At 47.2% G+C, this 27,903-nt stretch overlaps 8 non-coding genes across 8 annotated transcripts; 3 read left to right on the top strand and 5 right to left on the bottom strand.

The window, feature by feature from the left end:
* Positions 1-1,104: 1,104 nt before the first annotated feature.
* Positions 1,105-1,186, bottom strand: trnas-gcu (transfer RNA serine (anticodon GCU)). Its single transcript has one exon. It is a non-coding gene; the product is annotated as a tRNA-Ser (tRNA).
* A 379-nt stretch (positions 1,187-1,565) lies between these two features.
* trnak-cuu (transfer RNA lysine (anticodon CUU)) lies at positions 1,566-1,639 on the top strand. Its single transcript has one exon. It is a non-coding gene; the product is annotated as a tRNA-Lys (tRNA).
* A 1,170-nt stretch (positions 1,640-2,809) lies between these two features.
* trnar-acg (transfer RNA arginine (anticodon ACG)) lies at positions 2,810-2,882 on the top strand. The gene has a single exon. It is a non-coding gene; the product is annotated as a tRNA-Arg (tRNA).
* A 1,020-nt stretch (positions 2,883-3,902) lies between these two features.
* Positions 3,903-4,044, bottom strand: LOC148633267 (U4 spliceosomal RNA). The gene has a single exon (XR_015934040.1). It is a non-coding gene; the product is annotated as a U4 spliceosomal RNA (small nuclear RNA).
* A 1,327-nt stretch (positions 4,045-5,371) lies between these two features.
* Positions 5,372-5,513, bottom strand: LOC148633266 (U4 spliceosomal RNA). The gene has a single exon (XR_015934033.1). It is a non-coding gene; the product is annotated as a U4 spliceosomal RNA (small nuclear RNA).
* A 230-nt stretch (positions 5,514-5,743) lies between these two features.
* LOC148633265 (U5 spliceosomal RNA) lies at positions 5,744-5,860 on the bottom strand. Its single transcript, XR_015934079.1, has one exon. It is a non-coding gene; the product is annotated as a U5 spliceosomal RNA (small nuclear RNA).
* An 11,565-nt stretch (positions 5,861-17,425) lies between these two features.
* Positions 17,426-17,499, bottom strand: trnat-agu (transfer RNA threonine (anticodon AGU)). The gene has a single exon. It is a non-coding gene; the product is annotated as a tRNA-Thr (tRNA).
* Positions 17,500-22,016: 4,517 nt separating this feature from the next.
* On the top strand, positions 22,017-22,089 carry trnak-cuu (transfer RNA lysine (anticodon CUU)). Its single transcript has one exon. It is a non-coding gene; the product is annotated as a tRNA-Lys (tRNA).
* Positions 22,090-27,903: the final 5,814 nt, after the last annotated feature.

Genomic DNA, 27,903 nt, shown 5'->3' with positions numbered 1-27,903 from the left:
CCAGAGGTACTCGAAATGTTGTTAAAAGAAAAACGTTTTTTTTGTTTTGTAAAAAACTGTGCTGAGTTTTATTTTTTTACAGGAAACGCATGCATGTTGAAACTAAAGTTTATAATTGAGAAATATTAAAGCAAGGAAAATATGATACATGTAAAATATACAATTTGATCACATAATTACTTAATTACCTCTGGTAGTTAAATGTTTTTTTTTTCTGCTGCGTTTTTTTTCTCTTGTACATGACTCTGATCCTCTTGTTGTATTTGTATTTGTAAATTCTACATGTTTAATAAAAATAAAAAAAAGCATTATAATCAAGTGCAGGAGCTGAGGGCTTTTGTTTTGTTTCGTTTTCCATGGCGTTCGTAAGCACGCAAATCAAAGGCAATTCTTGCGTCTAACACGAATGTAAATGCTTTTGAAAGTGCAGTGCAGGGAATGCGCCCTGCCCTACAAATAAAACAGGTCTACGGATCTGAAACCTGCTCCACGGAAAACAGTTCTGTTGCGCTTTTGATCAAAGGGAGATTCTCTGTTCTTACTTTTTGATGACATAACACCCAAAGGGGCTTCTTTGGAGCTGGATTCCAACCAACATCCTAAAGTTTCTTGGCGGTATCCTTTACAGTCCTCTGTTCGGTCGACAAGGAACAGAAGGGGGCAGCTTTCCTCAACATACAGCGCAATGTACTGTAGTGTTCCCCTTCATTGAATTCGCAGTTCTGCATCAGACCTCTAACTCGTTTCCTTAGCTTGGATTTAAGCCACGAAGCAGGCTTCTACTGTATAAACGTCTAGAGGAATCACAAACTATTTGAGAGGCCATCATCCCAGGGGGAACTGACAAAGTCTATCCCTAAACACCTAGCGCAGTCTCTCGAGAGACTGTCAAAAATCGCTTTCTCCGTTTGTGCTGCAAGTAAGTGAAAACGCGGTCTCAACCCAGAGCCACTTGGCAGCAGCGGCACGTAAATACTGTTACTGCCACTGCTCGATACCGACGTTAGCTTACTATACCATGTTCAGCCACCGCTAGAAAATGTAAGGCTCTAGTACTGGAGCAAACAAAGGGAGGGCCAACGTCGAACGGGCACACGTAGAGAGCAACGAAGATGGGACTCAAACCCATGCGTGCAGAGCACAATGGATTAGCAGTCCATCGCCTTAACCACTCAGCCACCTCGTCGACAAAACTGAGCTGTCCAGACATGGGTTGGCGCGCTCCAGATGATCTTTTTCTTTTTTTTCCCTCGTACTCGAGGGTCCTTTTCCTGTTCCACATGCGATTTCAACATTTTCCTTGGGAGATGTCAAGCCAGCAAGCCACTGCTGTGGTTCAGTGGCCAGTGTGGAGTTCAGTGGCCCTGTTGTACACAGAAAGCACATTGAGCTCCTTGGACATGAAAAGTTCCAGATAAAAGCCATTTGTCATCCTTTCTCTTGGTGTCGATGTTGCTATTGTATGTAAAGGTGGCAACTTGCTCAGCGAGCAGGCGGAGCACACACCGAATGCAGATGTGTCTGAGTGGTGTGTCCAAGTGGCTGCAAAAGGACAAGACTCCCGGGGCACCGTGGCTTAGTTGGTTAAAGCGCTTGTCTCTTAAACAGGAGATCCTGGGTCCGAATCCCAGTGGTGCCTTCTTTGTTCTGTCTTCTCGAACAGAACTGGTCCTTACAGACAACCGCCTATGGCTAGACTTAATTAGATGCAAGTATTCATTTCCTGTCTTTAACGCGACTTGTTTTTCTTAAAATGGATGGAACTTGCAAAACATGAAATACAAACATTGCTAATCAGCGCTAGCGGCTGGCAAAAAAAAAGAAGTCAGCAATGTTTTTTTTCTTTAACCTTAACCCTGCTAATGGAGAAGAGTTAAACGACCGAGTCTATGCAGCTTAAACGGTGCTCACGTCGGGTTCTTAGCTGAAACGGTGGTAAATCACGCTCACCGCAGTCCTTAATCTTTTAAAAGGATACAAAATTGAACCTAGTCGCCACATCACATACATCCTGTTCAACGATAAAAAGGTGACATCTATCCTCGATCCAGAGTAAATCTCACGTTGAGGGCATATTTTTTTCCACTTTACCATGAGTCAGGCTCAGCTGCACAGAGGCGAGAGCAGAGCAATGAGGTCACGGGGACAGGGGAGTCACACGCTGGCGGTTTAAACACGCGGAAGAAAACTGAGGGATCCACAGTATGTGGACCCTCCGTGCGCCATCAGTCCGCACTCCGGACTCTGAATCCTGCCATCCAAGTTAAGATCTCGGCGGAACCTGAGGCGCAGTTCCTTCTTAAAACGTAATCTGGTGAGCATTTCTAGAATCGTACTTCTATAGATGCAGCCCTTAATGTGTTGCTAGGTTAAAATTGATGACTTCTTGAACTTCAGTAGGCAACTGCCCTCTTGATTTCGGATTTAATTTCTTTATTACAGGGGCGCTTTTATGAAGACAGAGTCATGTTCAGGTACTTTGCTTGATGGAGGAAGCATATTTCGGACTCTGTGATCTGCTCACCTGGAAAGGTCTGCTGTACTACTACAAGAGAGAAGTAGAGTCTGGAAGAATGGACAATTTTATGATGCTTTGGAAGATAATGTTTTTTTTTCTTTGAAATCGAAATGAATCAGAATATCAGTGCAAAAGACAAACTCTTGGTTTGGTTTAAAGAGATATGGTTTTAAAACAGACAAAATGTAGAAAACAGGTGTTTCTCACTTTTGGAAAAGAATGGACCGGGGGTAATATTTTACTAGTTGCAGTGCTGATCTCACTGGGTTACAGTCCTGCAGTGTCACACCAGGGCCAGTGGCGCAATGGATAACGCGTCTGACTACGGCTCAGGAGATTGCAGGTTCGACTCCTGCCTGGCTCGGGTCGTTTTTAAACGCATCGGGCTACTCCCTAAGTAGTCTGTGCTACTTACTGCATTGTAATCGAACCCAGTAAGAGATTTCCTTCATGTAAATGAACTGCACCTGACAGCTTTAGAAAAACACCTGGGCTCAGTACGGTGCTGAGAGCTCAGCGTTGCTGTTCTAATTAGCACGCACTGCATCGACTATGAGCCCGAACTTTTCAATTATTCCGATCAGTAAGTCAACACGTAGTCCACATGAACGGTAGAAATATTCTCTTGTCTGTCTCTTGTTTGTATAGAACTGAATGTCCCTGACAATGTACTGTTAGTTTTAATTGAAGAACGGCATTTGTGTTCAAATATACCAGACAAGTTTATGTAACTGCTCATGCGACACTCAGTTGTAATTAGTCAAGAAATAAAGTCGAACAACAGCTGCGAGTTTGATTGTGAACGTATGAGATTGCAGCGCTTTTTACTTCCATTGACAAATGATAGATATTCGAAGAGAGATCCTTCAGACCAGCAAGCAAACCCACGGCTATTTCGGTTTTCTATCTAGGCAACGTTGGTGTCTGCAATAGCATACATGAAAGCGTGATGCAGGGTGAGCGCCCCCCCACCGGCACCATTAACACCGCTTCCAGCTGGAAACTTTGTTTTTCCCTGTAGCTCACCCTCATCCGGGTACTGACCTGGCTAACAAATGCTTTGCTTCAGTGGGTTTTCAGTTGCGAGTTGCAAGGGGATGCAAGTGATGGAGCCGCTCGCTGCAAAAGCTACTGCTTTGGCTGGGAATCGAACCAGAGCCTCCCACATGGTAAGCGAGAATTCTACCACTGAACCACCAATGCTCAGTACCCAGGCCTTCAAAAAAGACGCTTTTTTGGTGCTCTGTTAAAAAAGCGTCGACATTACCTCTTTCAAAAGGCTTCACTTTCCTAGTCACATTACAAGGCTCATTGAACCCGGGCTGTTTCCTCCAGCGGTATAGTATTGCAGTTAGACAGCACGATGCCTGCAAGACTATGTCACGCTCTGACGAGACTGTCAAAAATTGCTTTCGCCGATTGTATTGCAAACCGGCGGAAGCGGGGTATTGGGAAAAGTTTTCAACTAGCAATAATCGCGCCTCGGCTAAACCTCACAGGCTACGATACTGCCAATGCGCAAAGCTGACGGTTGCCAGGCAACCGCGGGGATCCTATGGAAATCGTCATCAATCGTCTCATGGCATGTCGTTGCTGTAACGCTTCATATTTGTCGTCTTCTTCTAGCTTGAGGTTTTGAAGAATGTCATGACAGACAAGGGCTCCGTCGGGAACAAAGGGCGTTGTGAGAAAACCGTTGCTTATTTTCAGCAGCAGAAATACAACCCTTTAAATACAAGATGACAGAACAATGACGAAGGGCATGCCGGGAGGAACTCATGCACTACAGAGGAAAGGGGGTGGGCACGTACAGTTCACATTCAAGCCACAAGTACTCTTCTCGGATGTTGCACAAACAAATCCTAACGTCCTGAAAGCATTGCAGCATGTTTGTGTCCCACTTCCCGTGGCTGCAGGACGACTGACACGAAGGGACAAACACAATCTGTGGCGTTTAGCGTGACATAGTCTTGCAGGCATCGTGCTGTCTCACTGCAATACTATACCGCTGGAGGAAACAGCCCGGGTTCGATGAGCATTGGAATGTGACTAGGAAAGTGAAGCCTTTTGAAAGAGGTAAAGCACTGCACAACGGAACTGAGGGAGAATCTTACAGGGGATTCTGAGCGGTGTCTGCATACACGCAGTCCGATACGGGTGCTGAAAGCTTGAGCTACTCTCAATGTCATGCTGCCTTTCCTCGGAGTAAATCTGTTACATTGAAAGAATGCTTCTGGCAGGTTCAAAAAGGGACCTTTGTTAATTGGAGAAATCAATGATTTCGAATGAATTCTGTATGCGTTAAAAGACAGCTATACACAGAAAACATGCAGGACACTGCTCATGATGTTTCCCGAGCCGAAACACAGTGCGTTTTTCCAAGCCATCTGACAAAGCCCGCCCACTGAAAACTGCAGCAGATCGTGTAAAGACGTTCAACTTTGTAACTACTGCACGCACAGGAAGCAGAATAAATTCCTCTTTTCAAACTGTCAAAGGTTTGCTTTGCGAACGCTGCAGGACATCGCACAATCTCTTTTGAACGGGGACAAACAATTTCTTATGGGGCGCAGTAAGTACAGACGTTTAAAAAGCTCCACTCATGCCGACGATGCAGCATGAAGAAGCGCAACCTAACGTTTGACAGACAAAGGCCGGGCGCCGCTATGAGCAATATGAAATCAAACTGACAGCACACGGCGTTTCGCGCTGACTCAAAAGTGATCTCGACAGACGCTGTTCTCTGCATAACGCTGAAAGAGCTAAAGAGCGTTTCTGTTGAGACGTAACAAGCTTGTTTCTTTCTACCATGATGTTACCATGACAAAATCTGTCTTTAAACACCTTGCTCAGTCTCTGACGAGACTGTCAAAAATTGCTTTCGCCGATTGTATTGCAAACCGGCGGAAGCGGGGTATTGGGAAAAGTTTTCAACTAGCAATAATCGCGCCTCGGCTAAACCTCACAGGCTACGATACTGCCACTGCGCAAAGCTGACGGTTGCCAGGCAACCGCGGGGATCCTATGGAAATCGTTGTCAATCGTCTCATGGCATGTCGTTGCTGTAACGCTTCATATTTGCGGCCGGACACTTCCCGCCTCCCAAAGAAAAGAGCGCCAATCAGACAGGCGGAGACCGAGGACTCGCAGAGCAGACGGCCACAGTCGCCGTAATAAGAGCGATTGTGAGCGGTTTTGTTTTCTCTCTTTGACCAGCCCAGCTGCGCCCCACCCGAAGGCAGGGAAGCACAAAAATTGTATGGAACTCATTCATGCTCCTCTCCATGGAAATCTTTAGTAAAAGGCAAAAGATTTGTACGAGATGAAGAGAAACCAGAGTGCGTGGCTGGACAGCTGCAGGAGCCCAGGCCGCCTTCAAGGCCTCTGCCCTGCCGGTCGTGGTTGGTAATGCACCTGGCCTTACAAACGAGCCAGTGGGGCCCGTTCAGCTCCGGGCTCATCGCCTGTGGCTCTCGGCTTACCTGGCAGGGGAGATACCTTGATCAGCCTGTAGTTGGAGTAGTTGGATTGTTTTCTTGTTTTGTGGAAGCAGTGTTTGTTTTGCAGTTTGAGATGGCAACCTTTGGATCCCGCAAGAATGCTGTACGTTTTGAGCTTTTGGGTGACCTCTTCATAGATAGATAGATAGATACTTTATTGATCCCGTGAGGGAAATTGCAGTGCAACAGCAGCTTAACACACACAACACAGCCACAGTGTAACGAATTATATACTAATAGTACAATACATACAATACAATACAAGAGTTACTCACAGTCCGGACACACAAGAGGAAACTAGAACAGAACAGTACACAGAAAATCGTATCACACGTATGAATATAAATATAGATGTAACCATAGATATAAATATAAATATAAATGTATTGCACAGGTCCCTGGCATATATTGCACAAAAGTGGTTGTAAACGGGAAAAAGAAAAAGAAAAAGAAAGAGAACAGATGTAGCAGTATATGTGTATATGCGTTTAGTCCAGAAACAGGTCACTGTCGCTGTTGCCTCTGCCAAGACGCAAGGTGGATGCGTTGTACAGTCTTATGGCAGACGGCAAGAATGACCTCCTGTAGCGCTCCCTGTCGCACCGTGGGTGAATCAGTCTATTGCTGAACATGCTCTTCATTCCTGCAAGCCTGTCATAGAGGGGATGGGAGAAGTTGTCCATGATGGCCTCCAGTTTGGACATCATTCTCCTCTCAGCCACTACCTCCAAGGGGTCCAGGTCAGACCCAATGACAGAGCTCGCTCTCCTGATGAGCTTGTTCAGCCTTTTGGAATCTACTGCTCTAATCCCAGAGCCCCAGCACACCACTGCGTAGAAAATGGCACTCGCTACCACCGACTGATAAAACATGTGTAGCATCTTACTACACACATTGAAGGACCTGAGCCTCCTCAAGAAGTAAAGTCGGCTCTGTCCGTTCTTATAGATGGCCTCGATGTTCTTAGACCATTCCAGTCTATCGTCGATGTGCACTCCCAGGTACTTGTACGAGTCCACCATCTCCACGCCACTCCCATGGATGTAGACAGGAGTAGGTTTGACCTTTTTCCTCCTGAAATCTACCACCAGTTCCTTTGTCTTTGTAACATTCAGTTCCAAGTGGTTCACCCCACACCACTCCACAAAGCTGCTGACCAGTCCTCTGTACTCCTCCTCCTGCTCACCCTTGATACACCCCACAATCGCAGAGTCATCTGAGAACTTTTGCAGGTGGCATGACTTTGAGTTGTACTTAAAGTCCGAAGTATAGAGGGTGAAGAGGAATGGAGAAAGAACTGTCCCTTGAGGTGCCCCTGTGTTACTCACTACCAGTTCAGACACGCAGTTCTGAAGTCTCACAGACTGTGGTCTGCCCGTCAGGTAGTCAGTGATCCACGAGGTCATGGAGGCATCGACTTGCATCTCCTCCAGCTTCCTCCTTAGAAGTAAGGGCTGGATGGTATTGAAGGCACTGGAGAAGTCGAAAAACATGATCCTTACAGTGTTGCCAGCCCTGTCCAGGTGTGAGTAGGCCCTTTGCAGCATGTAGATGATCGCATCCTCCACACCAACACTGGGCTGGTAGGCAAACTGTAGGGTGTCCAGTGATGAGCTGACCATGGGTCTCAGGTGGGATAAGACCAGTCTCTCCAGTGTCTTCATGATGTGAGAAGTCAGTGCAACTGGTCTGTAGTCGTTGAGGACAGAGGGGCGCCCTTTCTTTGGTACCGGGACCAGGCATGATGTCTTCCAGAGCACCGGGACTCTCTCCAAGCGCAGGCTCAGGTTGAACAGTCGCTGGAGCACTCCGCTCAGCTGATCAGCACAGGCCCTCAGAACTCTGGGACAGATGTTATCTGGTCCTGTGGCCTTACCCCCGTGCAGCCTCTTCAGCTCCTTCTTCACCTGGTCAGCTGTGATGGTCAGCCTGGCCCGGGGGATGATGCTCATAGTGCTTTCAGTGCCGGAGGTGTTAATGGCAGAGGTGTTGGAGAGTGGCAGCTGTGGGGGATGGGTGGGTGAGCAGCCGTCGGGGGTTGTAGCTGTAGGCGGCCATGTTTGTGGGGGGATGGAGGAGGTGTTGGGCAGTTGCAGCTGTGAAGGGTTAGGGAGCGTGTGGCTGTGGGGGGATGGGTGTTGCGCCACAGAGGACCCAGAATCAAACCTGTTAAAGAACTGGTTCAACTTGTTGGCCATCTCCAGGTTCCCTTCTGTTGCAACCCCAGCCTGTTTGAAGCCAGTGATCTCTCTCATGCTGCTCCATACATCTCTCACCCTATTCCTTTGCAGCTTGTCCTCTACCTTCCTCCTGTAGGCATCCTTGCTCTCTCTTAACTTCTGCTTTAGCTCCCTCTGTACACGCTTGACCTCTTCCTTATCTCCCCTCCTAAAGGCTCTCTTCTTGTCATTCAGAAGAGCCTTCAGGTCGCTGGTGATCCAGGGTTTGTTATTTGAAAAGCAGTGTACGTCTTTGGTGGGGATGGTGTTGTCTACGCAGAAGTTAATATAGTCAGTGACACAGTCCACCATGCTGTCTATGTCCTCCCCATGTGGTTCGCACAGCACATCCCAGTTGGTGGCCTCCAAAGCACCACGTAGATCCTCCATAGCCTCCTGAGACCATCTCCTCACGGTCCTCATGGTCACAGGTTGGCGCTGGACAATAGGCTTGTATAGTGGTGTAAGCAAGACAAGATTGTGATCTGATCTGCCAAGGGGGGGAAGGGCTGTGGAACTATATGCATCCTTAGCATTGGCATATAATAAGTCCAGTGTTTTGTTTTCCCTGGTCGGGCACTTAACAAACTGGTGGAAAGTAGGCAGAGTGGTGGAAATAGATACGTGGTTAAAGTCTCCTGAAATAGCTATAAAAGCGCTTGGGTGCTTTGTTTGTAGCCTGGCTGTGACTGTGTTTATGACGTCACACGCTACCTCTGCATTTGCCGTAGGTGGAATGTAAACAACAACAAAGATGGCGCATGTAAACTCCCGCGGCAGATAGTACGGACGCAGTCCTACGGCTACCAGTTCAATGTCCGGGTTACAGACGCGCTCCTTAACATGAATATGTCCAGGATTACACCATCTGTTGTTTACAAGCACCGCGAGCCCCCCTCCTTTCCTCTTACCGCTTTCGGTATTTCTGTCCGCCCGCACCGTCTGAAAGCCGCCGATGGTAACGTTCGAGTCCGGAATAAGTTCCTGCAGCCACGTCTCGGTGAAACACATGATACTGCATTCACGATACTCCCTCTGGCTTCTCACCAATGCTCCCAGTTCGTCCATCTTGTTCGCTAAGGACCGCACATTTCCCATGATGATCGAAGGAAGGTAGGGTTTAAATCTCCTTCTCTTCGCCTTTCGCGTCGCACCAGCCCTACAGCCTCGGCTTCTCCTCCTCAGCTCCTCCGGCACCGATGGCTTCTCTCCAGTGAGTAGAGGCGGACGCGCTAGCGCGATCAGCTGGTCCCGCGTGTAGACAATGCCTCTGTGGCTATCGGCATTGCAACTCGATAGCCACAGAGGTCCGAGTATCAGAAAAAACAAGAAAAAGTTTCTCAGCTTCCTAGTATCCATCATGTTGTGATCGCAAATCTAGTTGCCGGCAAAGGTATGAAGAAAAAACACTAACACACTAGCATTTACTAACTGAAAGAAACAAAAAGACAACAAAAAGACACGGAGCTGCTGTAGCAGGCTGCCACTAACATGGCGCCATCTTGAATTACTGGCGTATGCAGTAATTGGATCGTATGCAGTTCAGCAGAAAAGTGTTACAGAAGGAACTTGGCTTTGAACCTCGGCACTTGGATTTCATCTTCGCTCTCCCAGGTCAGAAAGCATCTGAGGTTGTTTTTGCTACCTATTCTCTGTTTGAACAATGTGTGGATGTGTTTGAGGCAAAAAGAGGGAAAGTTCCTGCCCTTGAGAAGATCATCTTGCAGCCTCTGACACGGAGAGAGAGGAAAACGGTGCATGTTGTTGTGTTCTCGGAACTGGCAAAGACGGAGGACATTCACACCTGGCTTAACCAGTACTGCATCGTCCACCATGGAACTGAGGTTAGAGATGTTGACGGTATAAAAACAGGAGCAAGGAAATTCGAGGTTTGCTTGCTACCGGACAATGTAAATGGAGGCTTAAGGCACCTGCCCTCTACAATCCGGCTGGGCGCCTGCAATGGCTATGTTTTTTATGTGGGACAACCAAAGGTGTGTCGGCGCTGTGGTGCTGTGGGACACCTGGCATCGTCCTGCACTGTGAAATGCTGCAAGACCTGTGGCAAACAGGGACATTTAGCCTCTGACTGTTCAATGCTGCCAAAGTGCAATTTATGTGGCTCGGAAGGACACGTTTTTAAGAACTGCCCTCACGCCTACGCCAATAAACTCAAAATGAGAAAGGATGAGGCAGTGCTTGTTTCAGCCAAACCGGCCCGAAAAGCCAAAGCAAACAACAAGTCAAACAAAGAACCCTTGTTGGACAAAGAGTCTCAGGCTCCAGCCAGGATCAGTCCTGCTGTGGCGCTGGGGCCGGTGGAAGAGAAATCCACTACGCCCCCACAACCGCAGACTGCACCAGACAAGCACGAGGGTTTGAAAACCCCCGAGAACAGCGAGGACCCCTCCCCCATTCCTGCTCCTCAGAACGAGGGCCAGTGTGGGGCCCCCCGGTGGAGCGGGTCCAGCGAGGAGACCCAGGATTCAGCGGAGCTGCTTTTCTCAGACTCTGCAAGTGCTACAGATGCCCTCCTCTCCTCCATCCAGTCCATCACGGAGGATCTGCAGCAGCTGCTGGGTGAGGGGGAAGAGGAGACTGGTGCATTGGCTGCACCCCTTTCCCCTCAGTGCTCCCAGGAGCTGGACTTGAGGAAAAGGAAAAATGACTCTGTTTTCTCCCCGAGCGAGGAGGAAGGAGAGCATGGCGATGGGGACAGCTGGAACCCCTCCACCCCTCCCTCTACCCCCTTCCTTGAAATGGACTCCGTGAATGCTTTTACTGCTGCCACCCTGATGAAGGCTCATTCAGAGGATGGCTGGCAGGAAATTGGTAAGAAGAAAAAGAAAAAGAAGAAGGTAACTAGTGAGACAGAAAAGACTTTAAACTCTCAGACACATATAGATGTATATATCCCACAACAGCAGGATATACATGGTCAGGGAGGAATAGCAGCTCCAGAATTGACTATTGCTTTGTCTCAGAGAGAGTGAAAGTTGTTGGGGTCACTCTTCAGCCTGTCTTCTTCTCAGATCATCAGGCTTTAGGGTGTAGAGTGGAACTCCAGGGCGGGACTGTTTTTGGCCCAGGCCTCTGGAAACTCAACACAAAGCTGCTAGAGAACGAGGGGGTAGTATCCCGCTACAAGGAGAAACTATCACAGTGGCTGTCCTTGCAGTGTCTGTACGGGTCAGTAGGAGAGTGGTGGGAGGAGGTGAAGGTGAGGACAAAGGCCTTTTTCATGGCTGAGGGAAGGAAGGCTGCTGCCAGACAGAGAGGAGTGCTAGTCAGGAAACAGAGGCAGCTGCAGCGTCTCTACACGATGCTGCACAGTGGCTTCGATGTGCTCGAGGATATCGCCCTTTTAAAAAAGGACATCCGGAGCATAGCCGAAGAAAGTAGTCGAGGAGTGCTGTTAAGAAGCAGAGTGCAGTTCTTGGAAGAAAATGAGAAGTGTACTCGCTTCTTTTTCAGGAAAGTGGTAGGCTCCAAGTCTGTCATGGAAAGTGTAGTTGATGAGGAGGGACGAGAGAGAACAGAGCCGAGTGCTATTCTCTCCTGCACCGAGGCCTTCTACTCAAGACTGTACAGCTCTACAGAGGTAAAGGATGAAGAAATTCATTTTTTTACCTCAAAGCTAGAAAACGTTTTGAGTGAAGAAGATAGGGAAGTACTTGAGAGGGATTTGACAGTAGAAGAGCTGAGACAGGCTATGGAGAGCTTACAGCAGGGGAAAACTCCGGGTGCTGACGGGCTCCCTAAAGAATTTTATTGCACCTTTTGGGATCTGCTTCAGGATCCGCTACTGCTCCTATTCGTGGAAAGCTATAAGACAGAATTGCTGCCTGACTCCTTAAGAGAAGGCACTATCTCTCTCTTGTTTAAGAAAGGAGCAAAGAATAACATAAAGAACTGGAGACCCCTCAGCCTGTTAGGCGTGGACACTAAGATCCTCTCCAAAGCCCTTTTCCTGCGCCTACAAAATGTAGTGGCCTCACTGGTAGGGAAAGAACAGACTTGTGGGATAGCAGGACGCCTGATGAGCGACAACCTGGCCTTGTTGAGGGATGTCTGTCTGTACTCAGAGGATCGCTCCCTCCCTCTGTGCATTTTAAGTGTAGACCTAGAAAAGGCCTTTGACCGGTAGGCGGTGCGTGATTGGTTGACCGACAGGGGCACTCGTGGTCCATTGGTCTGTCGTAGAAAGACTTACTGTAAACGTCTTTACTGTGCCCGTTGTAGATATTGAATTTTGCCACTGAAGGGAAATCTTAGTACCTGAGCATAAAAAGAATAGGAGCATACTGTAACGCGTGTGAAGGCCATAAACGATATTAATTTTGGAACGTAAACATACAGTATATAGCTGGTCTTGGTACTTTAAAGAAAAAAATACACACCAGTATTCCATTTCTCCCTAACCATTGTAAGCTTCGAAGTCTTTAACTAACGTGATACCGGAGTCAACAAGCATACTTTTAGAATTTGATTAAAAGGGAATATAATATGGAATCACGTATCTCAAGAAATTAATAACGATATAATTATATTCATGTTGCAAAAGAACTGCAACGGACATAAAAACTCCCTTGCTTTTAACAGAGCGTTCCATAATTTCTAACTACGAAAATGCCAGGTGAAAGGATTTGTAAACATATTTTGTTAAAGCAAGTCAGTTTTTTCCGCAACACATAAAATACATTTTTCCAAGAAAGTTTAGCCTTTGTCACTAATGAAACCACTAAATAAAGACATAAATATAGAAATCTTAAGATTTGTTTTATTTAATGTTGGTAGCAGGATGAACTGTCAGAGTGTATATTTTGTCACAAAGTTGCTGCAAGATGTTAACAGTGAAAAAGGTATTTAGAAATGAGTTATTTCAAGATGAAAAAGAAAACATACACGAAACATGGTTTCATAACGACCAGAATCGGTCTTGAGATATTTTTAACTTGATTTACAGTATTTGAGAGGTATGTCTTAACACCGATACTACAGTGCTTAAGTACTGCTCACGTATATGTTTCTAGGTTTATATTATGCATTTCATACGGTCAAATTACTTTTGAGCAACTAATAAGAAGCGCGAAACGGTATGCGTTTTAGTTTCGTTTTGTGCTGGGACCCGTGGATTGATTAGAGATATCAAGTACATACAAGTCATTTTTTAAATGTTGTAGTTCGTCTTGAAAAAATGTTACGAGTACATCATCTATCAACAATTACACAGGTTCTGTTTCCATATTGCGGATTTTGGTTAGGTATTATCAAATCCAGTGGCGCTGTGTGTTAGTTTACTGAGTCCCATGTCACATGGTCTGTGATTGAAACCTGTAAAACCGGTTTAATTCGTCACAGCCAGCACTCTTCAGGTGTGAGGGTCTTCTGCTCAGAATGAAACGCTAAAATGTTTGTGTTTATTCTAATGGTAGTGGGGGCAGGGTGTGTGGGAACAGGTTTGGTTGAAATTGCATTGGACATCTATGTTCTTCACACCTGAAACATTTTCTCTGAAAGCATTTTCTTCGCAGTTTAACCGATCTTGTTACAGCATGTTACAGTTTACTATTATTAACCATATTAATTTTAAGTGCATTAAAGTGAATGTAAAATCTTGTAAAAATATATTTTCATTGTTCAAATATACATTAAGTCTGACTATCATATAATAAGTTAAATACAAAACTAAAGATAAAATAGGGTTAAATATAATTCAAAATATTTTGCTAACAATGTTAACTGTTTATGAATAGTAAAATGTATTAACTAAGGAGTAGGATGGCACAGTTGTTAGTATGTTTTTTGTTTTGTTTCTTTTTCATAAATACAACAGTAGTACCTGATGTCTCAGTGGCTTTCAAAATTAAATTATGCATGCAAACCTGTGAACTTGAAAGATAACTAAGATATCCATCCATTATATTCCATAATATCCATGAAATATATGGCGCTGAAATATGTGTGACGCAGTGGTGGCCTGACACGGTGAGGTGCCCTGGCAGCTGTGTGATGCAGTGGTGGTCGGGTATGTAGAGGTGCACTGGCAGCTGTGTGTTGTGACGCAGTGGTGGCCTGGCACGGTGAGGTGCGCTGGCAGCTGTGTGATGCAGTGGTGGTCGGGTATGTAGAGGTGCACTGGCAGCTGTGTGTTGTGACGCAGTGGTGGCCTGGCACGGTGAGGTGCGCTGGCAGCTGTGTGATGCAGTGGTGGTCGGGTATGTAGAGGTGCACTGGCAGCTGTGTGTTGTGACGCAGTGGTGGCCTGGCACGGTGAGGTGCGCTGGAGCTGTGTGATGCAGTGGTGGTCGGGTATGTAGAGGTGCACTGGCAGCTGTGTGTTGTGACGCAGTGGTGGCCTGGCACGGTGAGGTGCGCTGGAGCTGTGTGATGCAGTGGTGGTCGGGTATGTAGAGGTGCACTGGCAGCTGTGTGTTGTGACGCAGTGGTGGCCTGGCACGGTGAGGTGCGCTGGAGCTGTGTGATGCAGTGGTGGTCGGGTATGTAGAGGTGCACTGGCAGCTGTGTGTTGTGACGCAGTGGTGGCCTGGCACGGTGAGGTGCGCTGGAGCTGTGTGATGCAGTGGTGGTCGGGTATGTAGAGGTGCACTGGCAGCTGTGTGTTGTGACGCAGTGGTGGCCTGGCACGGTGAGGTGCGCTGGCAGCTGTGTGATGCAGTGGTGGTCGGGTATGTAGAGGTGCACTGGCAGCTGTGTGTTGTGACGCAGTGGTGGCCTGGCACGGTGAGGTGCGCTGGCAGCTGTGTGATGCAGTGGTGGTCGGGTATGTAGAGGTGCACTGGCAGCTGTGTGTTGTGACACAGTGGTGGCCTGGCACGGTGAGGTGCGCTGGCAGCTGTGTGATGCAGTGGTGGTCGGGTATGTAGAGGTGCACTGGCAGCTGTGTGTTGTGACGCAGTGGTGGCCTGGCACGGTGAGGTGCGCTGGCAGCTGTGTGATGCAGTGGTGGTCGGGTATGTAGAGGTGCACTGGCAGCTGTGTGTTGTGACACAGTGGTGGCCTGGCACGGTGAGGTGCGCTGGCAGCTGTGTGATGCAGTGGTGGTCGGGTATGTAGAGGTGCACTGGCAGCTGTGTGTTGTGACGCAGTGGTGGCCTGGCACGGTGAGGTGCCCTGGCAGCTGTATGATGCAGTGGTGGCCTGGCACGGTGAGGTGCGCTTGCAGCTATATGACGCAGTGGTGGCCTGGTACGGTGAGGTGCGCTGGCAGCTGTGTGATGCACAGCTCAGTTGGTTTTGTCCAACTGAGCAATCTTGCTTTCATAAAATATACCAACATTTTAATGACTGATGATTAACATGCTGTAATACACAGTTCAAAATTAAAGGCTCAAATGCTGTACATGAGAGGTTAAGCTCCCCCTGGCGGTTTTACAAGGCGACGCCGGATAGTTAGTCACGTGACACACGTGAACCGCGTGATACCCCGGTGGGCGTGTCGCGGTATGCCGCGAAATACCTCACCCATTTTGAATGGCTGCATCTGTACGTTCAGAATCAAACCCGCAGCTGTTGTTTGACTTTATTTCTTGACTAATTACAACTGAGTGTCGCACGAGCAGTTACGTAAACTTGTCTGGTATATTTGAAAACAAATGCCGTTCTTCAATTAAAACTAACAGTACATTGTCAGGGACATTCAGTTCTATAAAAACAAGAGACAGACAAGAGAATATTTCTTCCTTTCATGTGGACTACGTGTTGACTTACTGGTCGGAATAATTGAAAAGTTCGGGTTCATAGCCGATGCAGTGCGTGCTAATTAGAACAGCAACGCTGAGTTCTCAGCACCGTACTGAGCCCAGGTGTTTTTCTAAAGCTGTCAGGTGCAGTTCATTTACATGAAGGAAATCTCTTACTGGGTGCAATTACAATGCAGTAAGTAGCACAGACTACTTAGGGAGCAGCCCGGTGCGTTTAAAAATGACCTGAGCCAGACAGGAGTCGAACCTACAATCTCCTGATTCGTAATCAGACGCGTTATCCATTGCACCACTGGACCTGGTGTGACACTGCAGGACTGTAACCCAGTGAGCTCAGCCCTGCAACTAGTAAAATATTACCCCCGGTCCATTCTTTTCCAAAAGTGAGAAACACCTGTTTTCTACATGTTGTCTGTTTTAAAACCATATCTCTTTAAACCAAACCAAGAGTTTGTCTTTTGCACTGCTATTCTGATTCATTTCGATTTCAAAGAAAAAAAAAACATTACCTTCCAAAGCATCATAAAATTGTCCCTTCTTCCAGACTCTACTTCTCTCTTGTAGTAGTACAGCAGACCTTTCCAGGTGAGCAGATCACAGAGTCCGAAATGAGCTTCCTCCATCAAGCAAAGTACCTGAACATGACTCTGTCATCATAAAAGCGCCCCTGTAATAAAGAAATTAAATCCGAAATCAAGAGGGCAGTTGCCTACTGAAATACAAGAAGTCATCAATTTTAACCTAGCAACACATTAAAGGCTGCATCTATACAAGTACGATTCTAGAAATGCTCACCAGATTACGTTTTAAGAAGGAACTGTGCCTCAGGTTCCGCCGAGATCTTAACTCGGATGGCAGGATTCAGAGTCCGGAGTGCGGACTGATGGCGCACGGAGGGTCCATATACTGTGGATCCCTCAGTGATCTTCCGCGTATTCAAACCGCCAGCGTGTGACTCCCCTGTCCCCGTGACCTCATTGCTCTGCTCTCTCCTCTGTGCAGCCGAGCCCGGCTCATGGTAAAGTGAAAAAAAATATGCCCTCAACGTGAGATTTAGTCTGGAGCGAGGATAGATGTTACCTTTTTATCATTGAACAGGATGTATGTGATGTGGCGATTAGGTTCAATTTTGTATCCTCTTTAAAAGATTAAGGACTGGGGTGAGCGTGATTTACCAGCTAAGAACCCGACGTGCGCACCGTTTAAGCTGCATAGACTTGGTCGTTTAACTCTTCTCCATTAGTAGGGTTAAGGTTAAAGAAAAAAACATTGCTGACTTATTTTTTTTTTTGCCAGCCGCTAGCGCTGATTAGCAAGGTTTGTATTTCATGTTTTGCAAGTTGCATCCATTTTAAGAAAAACAAGTCGCGTTAAAGACAGGAAATGAATACTTGCATTTAATTAAGTCTAGCTGTAGGCGGTTGTCCATAATGACCAGTACTGTTCAAGAAGACAGAACAAGGAAGGCACCGCTGGGATTCGAACCCAGGATCTCCTGTTTACTAGACAGGCACTTTAACCAACTAAGCCACAGCACCCCAGGAGTGTTGTCCTTTTGCAGCCACTTGGACACACCTTTAGAAAAACATTTTGTTAACAGGCATTCTGCCTCAGCCTAAACACCTATAGCTTGCAAAGCGCATGCTATTAGACAGGCACCTCTGCAAGACCTTAAGAGTCTCTTAAACTAGTGATAGTAAGGTGTTCCCAATGGGTGATGTTCGGCTTTCAAATCATCTCTCCGTGGAAGCGCCGAGATGCAGCTGTTTAAGGCTTAGAAGCAGCTGACTGTTTCACTACCTAGCTGATCACTGTCAGTCAGGGAGCTTAGAGGTGAAAAGCCTGTCTGAGAGACAATTCGCCGTCGATCAGTTCAATATGCTCCGTACCAGCTCGGCGCACCCGAGATCATCTTGGTAGCCGTGTAGCTCAGATGAGTGAGAGCTTGTGTGTATTTACCACCGTGATTGGATGCCGGCCCTTCTCAGGTCACAGTAAACCTTCTGCTCAAAAAAAGTGAGGTAAAACCTCACTCTGCACAGTAAAACCTAAAAAAGTGAGGTTTTATTTAATCTCTGACCAAGGGAAACGTTTCATTTTTTCAAAGAAATGTTTGTTAAAAAATAAAGTCATAGTTCCATGGGATTCAATCATAGACCGTGTGACATGGAAGTCAGGAACCTAACCCACTAAAGCACTACAGAAACATTATCGACAGACAATGTACAGCGTGTACTATTCTTGTGTTGTGGTACATGAATATAATTATATCGTTATTAATTTCAAATTTATAACTTTATTAACTTTATAAATTTATTAACGTTATTAATTAATTTCACGACGCACAGACAGAGCGTGGGGAGCTGCCGCCTGCAAACACGGCTCCAGGCAGGACTCCGCTCTGCAGGAGCCGCAGAGCAGAGGAGATGGGGGCAGCTTAGCTCCTGTGCAGAGACCTGAGCTGTTGTTGCTGCGGACGCTGTCTTTTCTGCACTCGGGGTAGGAGTGAATGTTGAGTTGCCCTTAGAAATGAAGCAAAGCACTTCAACGGCACGGGTGTGTGTGTGTGCGCCCTGGTGATTCTGGGAGACAGATCGAACCTGGGCTAAAAGAGAGGGGGCTTAGCCCTCTTCCATTTGCTACTTCAAAGTTGTACAACCCATTTGTATCTGCTAGGCGGCGCAGTCGTCGTGCACAAAGAACGCTTTGAAAAGCGTCAAAGGCAAGTCATTCTGAGTTGGTCGTTTGTGTTTTCCGTTCAGACGCGAAATGCTGAAATGATCTCTCGGCTCCTCGGTTGTCATTTCTGCTCCGTAAAGGAATCACAGCACGCGTCGGCTTCCAGCACGGTGGGTCAGGACACGATGCCGGGGGGTCGGAGAGAGCGATGTCTTCCTCGTTAGTATAGGACCTGTCACCTGTCCCCACCTGTCACGCGGGAGCAAGGGGTACATCAGGACGCGCATTGAAGTGAAAGCAGGATGCGCTGCGACATGCACTGTGCAGATCCTGCCACACTAAGAGGTGAGTGGGTCTGTTCGATCACAGCGCTAGGCGAATCCCCAATCCCCTTTTGTGCGTGGCGACAAAAGAAATCTGTTTGTTTTTCGCCCGGTTTCGAACTGGGGACCTTTCGCGTGTGAGGCGAACGTGATAACCACTACACTACGGAAACTGTGGTAAGACATGCCCAGCGGCCCAGTGCTGAGCTTCGCCAATGCGATTCAGCTGCTTCCAGTGCCTTTATTGGAGTGCGCTGATGGACCGTGCTCTCTCTCCAGAGACCAGCACGCCTCTCATGGACGGAGCAGGAAAGGCGGCGTCACATTCTACAGCCCTCTCCACGCAATCGACGAAATCGGGCTACTGACGTGGAGAAAATCGCCTCTCCAGAAAGTGCAAATATCATCTTGGAGAGTATAAATCCTATTGCCGAAGGTCAGCCCTGTCTACCAGAGTAACCCTCCCACCTCCTGCAGCGATGGTCAGCTGGTCTCACACGCGAGAAGTTTCGGCTGGAAACAAGCGCCCCCTCTTCTCGCACGTTTTGCACGTTCGAGTAGTTTTAATGCGGCTCCTTCGTACACGGTGCTGATCTTTTGGAAAGCAGGAGGCAAAACTGACACGTTCCCATACCAGGAGTCGAACCAGGGCCGCCTGGGTGAAAAGCAGGAATCCTAACCACTAGACCATATGGCAGCGAACAACCCTGCTGTTCCCGGCATCATGCAAGCAAACTACATAAATATGAGAAAACACGCAAGAGAGTTGTCACTCAGAGTGTCGAAGGGTCGATGTATACGGGGACTCAGTTGAAATGCAACGTCAGGACTTTTCCGTTTATGTCACACGAAGAGAGCACAGCCTTTTCCGCCCTGCCACGTGTGTATCGGTAACTCGACGTGATCGTATAGTGGTCAGTACTTTGCGTTGTGGCCGCAACAACCCTGGTTCAAATCTGGGTCACGGCAGAATAGGGGTGTTTGCTTTTACTACTTGCATGAATGAAGGCAAAAAAAAGCCAATCGATGTGAACGAACGGCGCTTTACAGAGGAGTACTGCCTGACTGGATCGTTGATGAACGACAGAGGCCACTCCGACCTCTTCTCGGGGTTTCTTCAATGACTTACTAAGGATCTTCTTCACATTCGCCCATGCAGGGGAAGCCAGTTACACCATAGCAAACGCAGGAAAGTGCATTTCATGCAGAGACCAGGAGGGACCTGTTTACACCAAGAGTGGTCGGAGTATGGAACAATGCGCCCAGCCCTGTTGCTGGAGTCGATTCTTGATTAGATCTTGGGCTCACTAAGAGGCCCCCGCTGGGTACTAATCTTTCTGTTGTTCTCGCAGGTGTTGCGCTGCTTTTGAGCCGACAGAGCTCGTCTTGGTCTGTCGGGACAGCCCAATTGCAAATGATCGGCTCCAGGTACAGAAAAAACGTGCGTTTGGTACAAGAGTGCATGAAGGCACCGGAAATACATTGGGAACAAATGACTGGTGGTTCAAGACCTCTGTGAAGTGCAGGAGCGTGCAAGAAGAGGCTGTTTGCACCCGGTCTCGAACCTGGGACCTTTCACATGTTAGGCAAACGTGATAACCACTACACTACGGAAACCTGTAGGGTTTGTTGCTGGTGTATCGCTTGCGTTTCGGGCTGAGAAAGGGACGCGTCATTTTAGGCAGGGGGCGCTGGAGAGAGGAACAAAGGGAGCGATGAAACAAAATGCCGAAACCCGGGATCGAGCCAAGGACCTTTAGAACATACTCTCACGAATCGTTAGAATATGTGCGTTTGATCATCAATTGCGTAACAACCACATTCGTTCGACTTGAGCCATCAAGCTCATAGTTTTCAAATCTTGAAAGCTGTCATTGAGCACATCATAGTCTGCAGTACGCCCCGTAACTTGCGTACTTCAACAGAAAGAAGAGCAGACAGCTCCATAAATATGCGAGGCGCAGAGAGTGCAAGGCGAGCCGCACACGTTTCGGTGGCTGAGAGAGGGCAGTTTTTGCTTCTGCATTTCCCAAGTAAGGACGCATGACAACAAGCGATCGCGGTGCTCATTTACGACATAGTGGTGATGAGTTTTCAGTACGTGTTCTTTTGAACGAGCAATGAGGTTGCTGCCTTGGACAGCTGACTGCACGCTCTCATTGTGCCACGTGATGAGTATTCACCAGGCTCGTTCAGTCATTAGTCACATTCCATTGTTTGCCATAAGCAGATGCTGCAAGGTGATGTGGATATCAGTTCCCAGTCTTGTGGACGAGGACAGAAAGAGCACACAAGGGCTCAGCCGGGAGTTGAACCCGGGACCTCCCACACCCTAAGCGAGAATCATACCCCTAAACCAATGAGCCACAGCAGCACTTTCTATTTTATCCTGTCAGCGAGCTTGAGGATGGGGGAGAGGCGTCATTCGCTCGTCCAGTCAGACCTTCATCAATAAGTCAAGAAAGCCGCAATTACACGACTGCCTTGCAGACGAAGGGCAGTGAACTGCACCCGGTAAGAGGGGAACAAGCGGCACTAGGCGACACTGAGGCATGAGCCCCAGCAAGGGGGGTTAGCTTGCATGGTACAGCGCTCGCTTTGCATGCGAGAGGTAGCGGGATCGTTTCCCACGTCCTCCAGGTGTGTGCTTAGAGCTTGATGTGCCGAAAGGTGTCCTTTAGCCTGTGGTCACACCTTGCATGGAGAGGGTCATGCAGCTGTCAATCATTTCGCAGCCACGCCCCCTCTTCATCTTCTCTCTGCCTTAAGCGTCTCCGCCACTCTCTCTTGACATTTCATGTCAGCATGTCAGAAGTCCGAGTGACGTTTTTAATGGCTGAGTGAGGGCACGATGCTGAAGCAGAGAGGCCACTTCAGCCAGAGAGACTTGTGCTAGGTGAGATCTGAAAAACGGACTCGCAACAGAAACAGACCAAAAAAGTATCGGTGAGATCAAAAGGCAAATGCAACATCCAGCAGAGGGCGTCTAAAGATTAGGGAACGGGCGACTGAAATCCATATGAGGCAAACTTTCCGGCTGTGCACTGCAGCTGGCCTCGTTGGCGTAGTTGGTAGCGTGTCAGTCTCTTCATCTGAAGGTCCTGAGTTTGATCCTCACACGGGGCAGGGCTGCTTCCTCTCTTGCTCTTTTCAAACACTTGCGGCAACTGTTCGCTCATAACCACGTCTGGAATGCGTGACCTTTACACGGGGGAGAAGCAACGCCGCATCCCTTTTCTAAAGAACATTCACATTCAGAAATAAGTCAAGAAATTTGCCATTACTTTTGCTGTCAGCCTGCCCATGTTGCCAAAGAAAGATTCACTCGGCGTCAACATGACAGAACAGCGATCACTTGAAAACACTGTTCCACACTCCGTAAGCAAGAACTTCAGTGTTTGCAGTCACCCGATATGCCGATAGTCAAAGGAGCACAAAACACGAAACGTCAAAAGACAAGATGAGTTGATGGAAAGAGCGTTGAATTGATGAGCACAAAAGTTCAGCTCGTACAATAGGCAACGAAGGTCCCGGCGTCATCATCGCACTTGAAAGGACTGCCTTGCAGACTAAGGGCAGTGGGAGGTTGCTGTTTTGAGATGGAGGCATTGGGATGGTGGGCCGAGATCTATTCTTCTTAAGGAATTCTTCATCGTGAAAGATCGGTCCACAGATCATCCAAAGAACTTACAAATTTTTTTGACTCAGGGAATCACGTCTTGAAAATACGGCTTGGACGCGTAACGGCATTCTATCCAACTATCCAACTGCAGGACTTGAGGGTTTTTTGTGCTTTGTTCTGTTTTCGTTGACATCGCATTCGTAAGAGCGTCAAAAAAAGGCAATTCCAGCATCTAACACGAATAAAAGGGCTATTGAAACTGCAGGGCTGCGCAGCTTCTAAAATCCTTGCACACAATTCTCCGTTATTGTTACTTCCTTCTTTCTGTCTAACAAAGTTCCCTTTTCCTGACCGGACGGGGAGACTATCATTCCAACTTGAAGCCAGCCTTAAGTTCTCCGAGGCGCATTTGTCTGCTAGCATGCATTTTGTGAAATTTTTTTTTGTTGTTGTTAAACCGAAAGCGACTTTGAAAAAGGGTTCTGCCGCCGCCCGGCACTCTATGTTAGACTGTATCAAGAAGGCAGCGCGTGCTGCAGCCGTGGCCGAGTGGTTAGGGCGATGGATTAGAAAGCCGTCGGGGTCTCCCCGCGAAGCTTCAAGTCCTGCCGCCTACGGTGTCGTCGTGTGTCTGCGCAACAAAGGAAAAGCACCCGTTTCGCTTTTCCCGCGACTTTTAAAACACGAATGATCTGGATTTCTAAATGAATGGCTCTTAAAATGTGATCTGATCTTCATCTGACGCATAATAATAAATAAAGACAGTCTTGTTTAACAAACAACACACAACATTTTACATTGTCAATTCAGTTCAAATCAATGTATTTCTATATAGCGCCTTTCACAACAAGGTTGTCCCAAGGCACTTAACAATGCAAGTTGTTAAGAGCCTTGTGTCTAATATGCCGCCTAGGTTACGTGCTGTCTCTTTGAGGCAAATGTTTAAATCCTCTGAGTTAAGTGCTGAAGTTATAGTAGTCCTATCAGTATTGTTGCCTCCGATCAACAGATCCTCAGTTTTCTCAGAGTTGAGTAACAAAAAGTTTTCACACATCCAAGTCTTTCCTTCATTAATGCATTTAACTAAAGTGATAATAGAAGAGTTGTCGTTTGGTGTAAACAAAATGTTTATTTGAGTGTCATCAGCATATGAATGGAAGTTCATATTATTTTTTCGTATTATCCTACCTAGCAGCAGCATGTAGAGAGAGAGAGCAATATTGGTCCCGGCACTGATCCGTCTGGTACCCCAAATTGAACTGGTGACGTTGATGAAGCAGTACAATTATTAGATATTTGAACATAATGAAAACGATGAGTAAAATGTGAAGTAAACCACTGAAGGACGGTTCCAGATAAGCCAACCTCAAACTCAAGCCTGTGTAACAAAACAGAGAGGTCAACCGTGTCAAAGGCAGCTCTAAGATCTAGAAGCACAAGCACTGTTGCATTCCCTGCATCAGTAGCTAAGAGAATATCATTTACGACTCTCGTTAATGCAGTTTCAGAAACCAGACTGAAATTTCTCAATTATATTATTTGAATCCAGATACGATTGACGTTGGGCAACAACTATTCTCTCAAGACTTTTAGATTGAAATGGGACCTTTGAGACAGGCCTGTAGTTGTTAAGAACTTGTGGATCCAAATTTGACTTCTTAAGGAGCGGTCTAACAACTGCTACCTTAAATTGATCAGGTACAACGCCTGACGCAAGCGATGCATTCATCATACTAATTATAGGTCCTGCCAGTCCTTCGAGGGAATCTTTGACTAGCTGAGTGGGGATGGGATCTAGCGAACAGGTGGTTGACTTTGTCTTACGTCTGTGTTCATGAGTCCACCATAAGAAGAAATCTGAACAGGAGTGGTGATCATCCGAGGTCACCACGGAGGAAACCACTGATCTCCCCAACAAAAAAACCACCACTGCCCCTCTCAAGTTTGCTAAAGACCACATGGATGTTCCACAGCAACTCCTGGAACAATGTTCTGTGGACAGACGTGACAAAAGTTGAACTTGTTGGTAAATGTGCACAGCGTTATGTTTGGAGATAACAAAACACTGCATACCAACTCCAAAACCTCATCCCACCTGGGAAGCATGGCGGAGGCTGTAGGGCTTGCAATCATCGAGGGACCGATGAATTCCAAGATGTATCAGGAAATTCTACAGCAGAATTTCAGGGTGTCTGCCTGTGATCTAAAACTCGAAAGACGCTGGGTCATGCAGCATGACAAAAACAAAGGAGTACATCAACAACAGAGTGGCTGAAACAGAAGAAATTCCGTATTTTGGGATGGCCAAGTAAGAGTCCTGACCCCAATCCCATTGAAGTGCTGTGGCATGATCTGAAGCAGGCCGTTCAGCGCAAGACATCCCAAAAATATACATGAACTGAAAGTTTTGCATAGAGGAATAGGCCAAAATACCTCCTAACCGCTGCTCAGGTCTGACCAGCCGCTACAGAAAGTGGGGGTTGAGGTTTTTGTCAATAAAGGAGGTTCCACTAGCTCCTTAATATAAGGGTTCACGTACTTTTTCCATCAATGACCTTGATTGTTTAAAACATTTGTTAAAACAGCAATGTCAAATGTTGGGCGTGTGTTGTTTGTTAAATCAGACTCTCTTTATTGATTATTATGACTAAGATAAAGATAAGATCACATGTTAGGAGCCATTCATGCAGAAATCCACATCATTCCGAAGGGCTGTTTACAAAAGTTTTTCTCCCAACTGTATGTGAGAGAAAAGCAGAGACGCTCACTGAGTAAGGTGGGGTTGCAGCTTCGCAAATTGCAAGGACATTTGTACTCTCAAAAGGGGACAGGAGCAACCCAGATGGGACTCGAACCCACAATCCCTGGCTTAGAGTGCCAGTGCCTTAGCCATTAGGCCACTGCGCCACACTGGGTGAGGTTGATCACGCTGATGAAGAGCCAGTTTTTTTTTCCTTTGCTTTTTCAAAGGGATCCCCAAAAATAAGGGAAGTTAGGCAGCAGAAGGTTTACTGTGACCTGAGAAGGACCGGCATCCAATCACGGTGGTACACACACACACGCTCTCGCTCATCTGAGCTACACGGCTACCAAGATGATCTCAGGTGCGCCGAGCTGGTACGGAACATATTGAACTGATCGACGGCGAATTGTCTCTCAGACAGGCTTTTCACCTCTGAGCTCCCTGACTGACAGTGATCAGCTAGGTAGTGAAACAGTCAGCTGCTTCTAAGCCTTAAACAGCTGCATCTCGGCGCTTCCAAGGAGAGATGATTTGAAAGCCGAACATCGCCCATTGGGAACACCTTACTATCACTAGTTTAAGAGACTCTTAAGGTCTTGCAGAGGTGCCTGTCTAATAGCATGCGCTTTTCAAGCTATAGGTGTTTAGGCTGAGGCAGAATGCCTGTTAACAAAATGTTTTTCTAAAGGGGCCTCGCACTCTTTTCCAAGCAATGGTCACCATCCCCACCGAGTGTCACAATGTAGTCATGTCCTAGGACGTTACCTGTTAGTCTCCATTTGTCTGCCACCAACACTTTCGGTTACGGGGTCACAACCGCACCCCGGAGAGCAGAGGAGCCGTTGGCGTTCTGGTGGCGCAGATTGGGCTGAAGGTGGGGCGCTTGAATCTCGCTGTTGGAGGCCGTCTGAAACTGACCCAAGCCTTTCCCTTGAATTAAATGTAAATAAGAAATGAACACCAGATGCACATGGAATCAATCACGTGTTTCCTTTGAGCCGTTTCAAAGACTGCTCCAGAGTTTACCTTGCACAGATGCGCAAAGATTAATGATGGGGGTGCATGCTTCCAGGCGCCTTACAACTGTAGGGACTGATTAGAGACAATTCGTAGCGTGTGTTCGTTTCCATATACGCCCCGTGTTGCAATGGTAGGATGAAGTCAAATACGGCTTGGACGTGTAACGGCATTCTATCCAACTGCAGGGCTTGAGGGTTTTTTTGTGCTTTGTTCTGTTTTCGTTGACATCGCATTCGTAAGAGCGTCAAAAATAGGCAATTCCAGCATCTAACACGAATAAAAGGGCTATTGAAACTGCAGGGCTGCGCAGCTTCTAAAATCCTTGCACACAATTCTCCGTTATTGTTACTTCCTTCTTTCTGTCTAACAAAGTTCCCTTTTCCTAACCGGACGGGGAGACTTTATCATTCCAACTTGAAGCCAGCCTTAAGTCCTCTGAGGCGCATTTGTCTGCTAGCATGATTTTGTGAAAGTTCAAATTCGGACAAACACAATCTGTGGCGTTTAGCGTGACATAGTCTTGCAGGCATCGTGCTGTCTCACTGCAATACTATACCGCTGGAGGAAACAGTCCATCTGGCCATGAAACTCATTTGAACGTCTAGCTACAGCAACTAACAATATCATGATTTATTCAGGATGTGTGGAATCAGAACGTCCCGGAGACAGCTTCCGAAATCGTGATCATTCTCTGGTGGTGTCCTGCTGGGATCCTGTGGGCGTGTGTTGGTGGTATAGTGGTGAGCATGCAAAAGCCACTGCATTGGCCAGGAATCGAACCCGAGCCTCTTACTTGGCAGGCAAGAATTCTTCCACTGAACCACCAATGCTCAATACCTGTACCTTCAAAAAAGACGCTTTTTTGGTGCTCTGTTCAAAAAGCGTCGACATCTGTTTCCAGCTGCAAAATGCCATCCGCGGACGCTGAAGAATTTATTTATTTAGACACTGCTCAGAATCCCCTGTAAGATTCTCCCTCAGTTCCTTTGAGCAGTGTTTTACCTCTTTCAAAAGGCTTCACTTTCCAAGTCACATTCCAAGGCTCATCGAACCCGGGCTGTTTCCTCCAGCGGTATAGTATTGCAGTGAGACAGCACGATGCCTGCAAGACTATGTCACTCTAAACGCCACAGATTGTGTTTGTCCGTTCGTGTCAGTCGTCGTGCAACCACGGGAAGTGGGACACAAACATGCTGCAATGCTTTCAGGACGTTAGGATTTGTTTATGCAACATCCGAGAAGAGTACTTGTGGCTTGAATGTGAACTGTACGTGCCCGCCCCCTTTCCTCTGTAGTGCATGAGTTCCTCCCGGCATGCCCTTCGTCATTGTTCTGTCATCTTGTATTTAAAGGGTTGTATTCCTGCTGCTGAAAATAAGCAACGGTTTTCTCACAACGGCCTTTGTTTCCGACGTTGCCCTTGTCTGTCATGAAATTCTTCAAAACCTCAAGCTAGAAGAAGAAGACGACAAATATGAAGCGTTACAGCAACGACATGCCATGAGACGATTGATAACGATTTCCGTAGGATCCCCGCGGTTTCCTGGCAACCGTC

Source organism: Lepisosteus platostomus, unplaced genomic scaffold, assembly GCF_059453375.1.
Source record: "Lepisosteus platostomus isolate fLepPlt1 unplaced genomic scaffold, fLepPlt1.hap1 Scaffold_48_H1, whole genome shotgun sequence".
Lineage (NCBI taxonomy): Eukaryota > Metazoa > Chordata > Actinopteri > Semionotiformes > Lepisosteidae > Lepisosteus > Lepisosteus platostomus.
The sequence above is the reverse complement of the archived record's forward strand: the minus strand, read 5'-3'. Positions and strand labels throughout refer to the sequence as shown.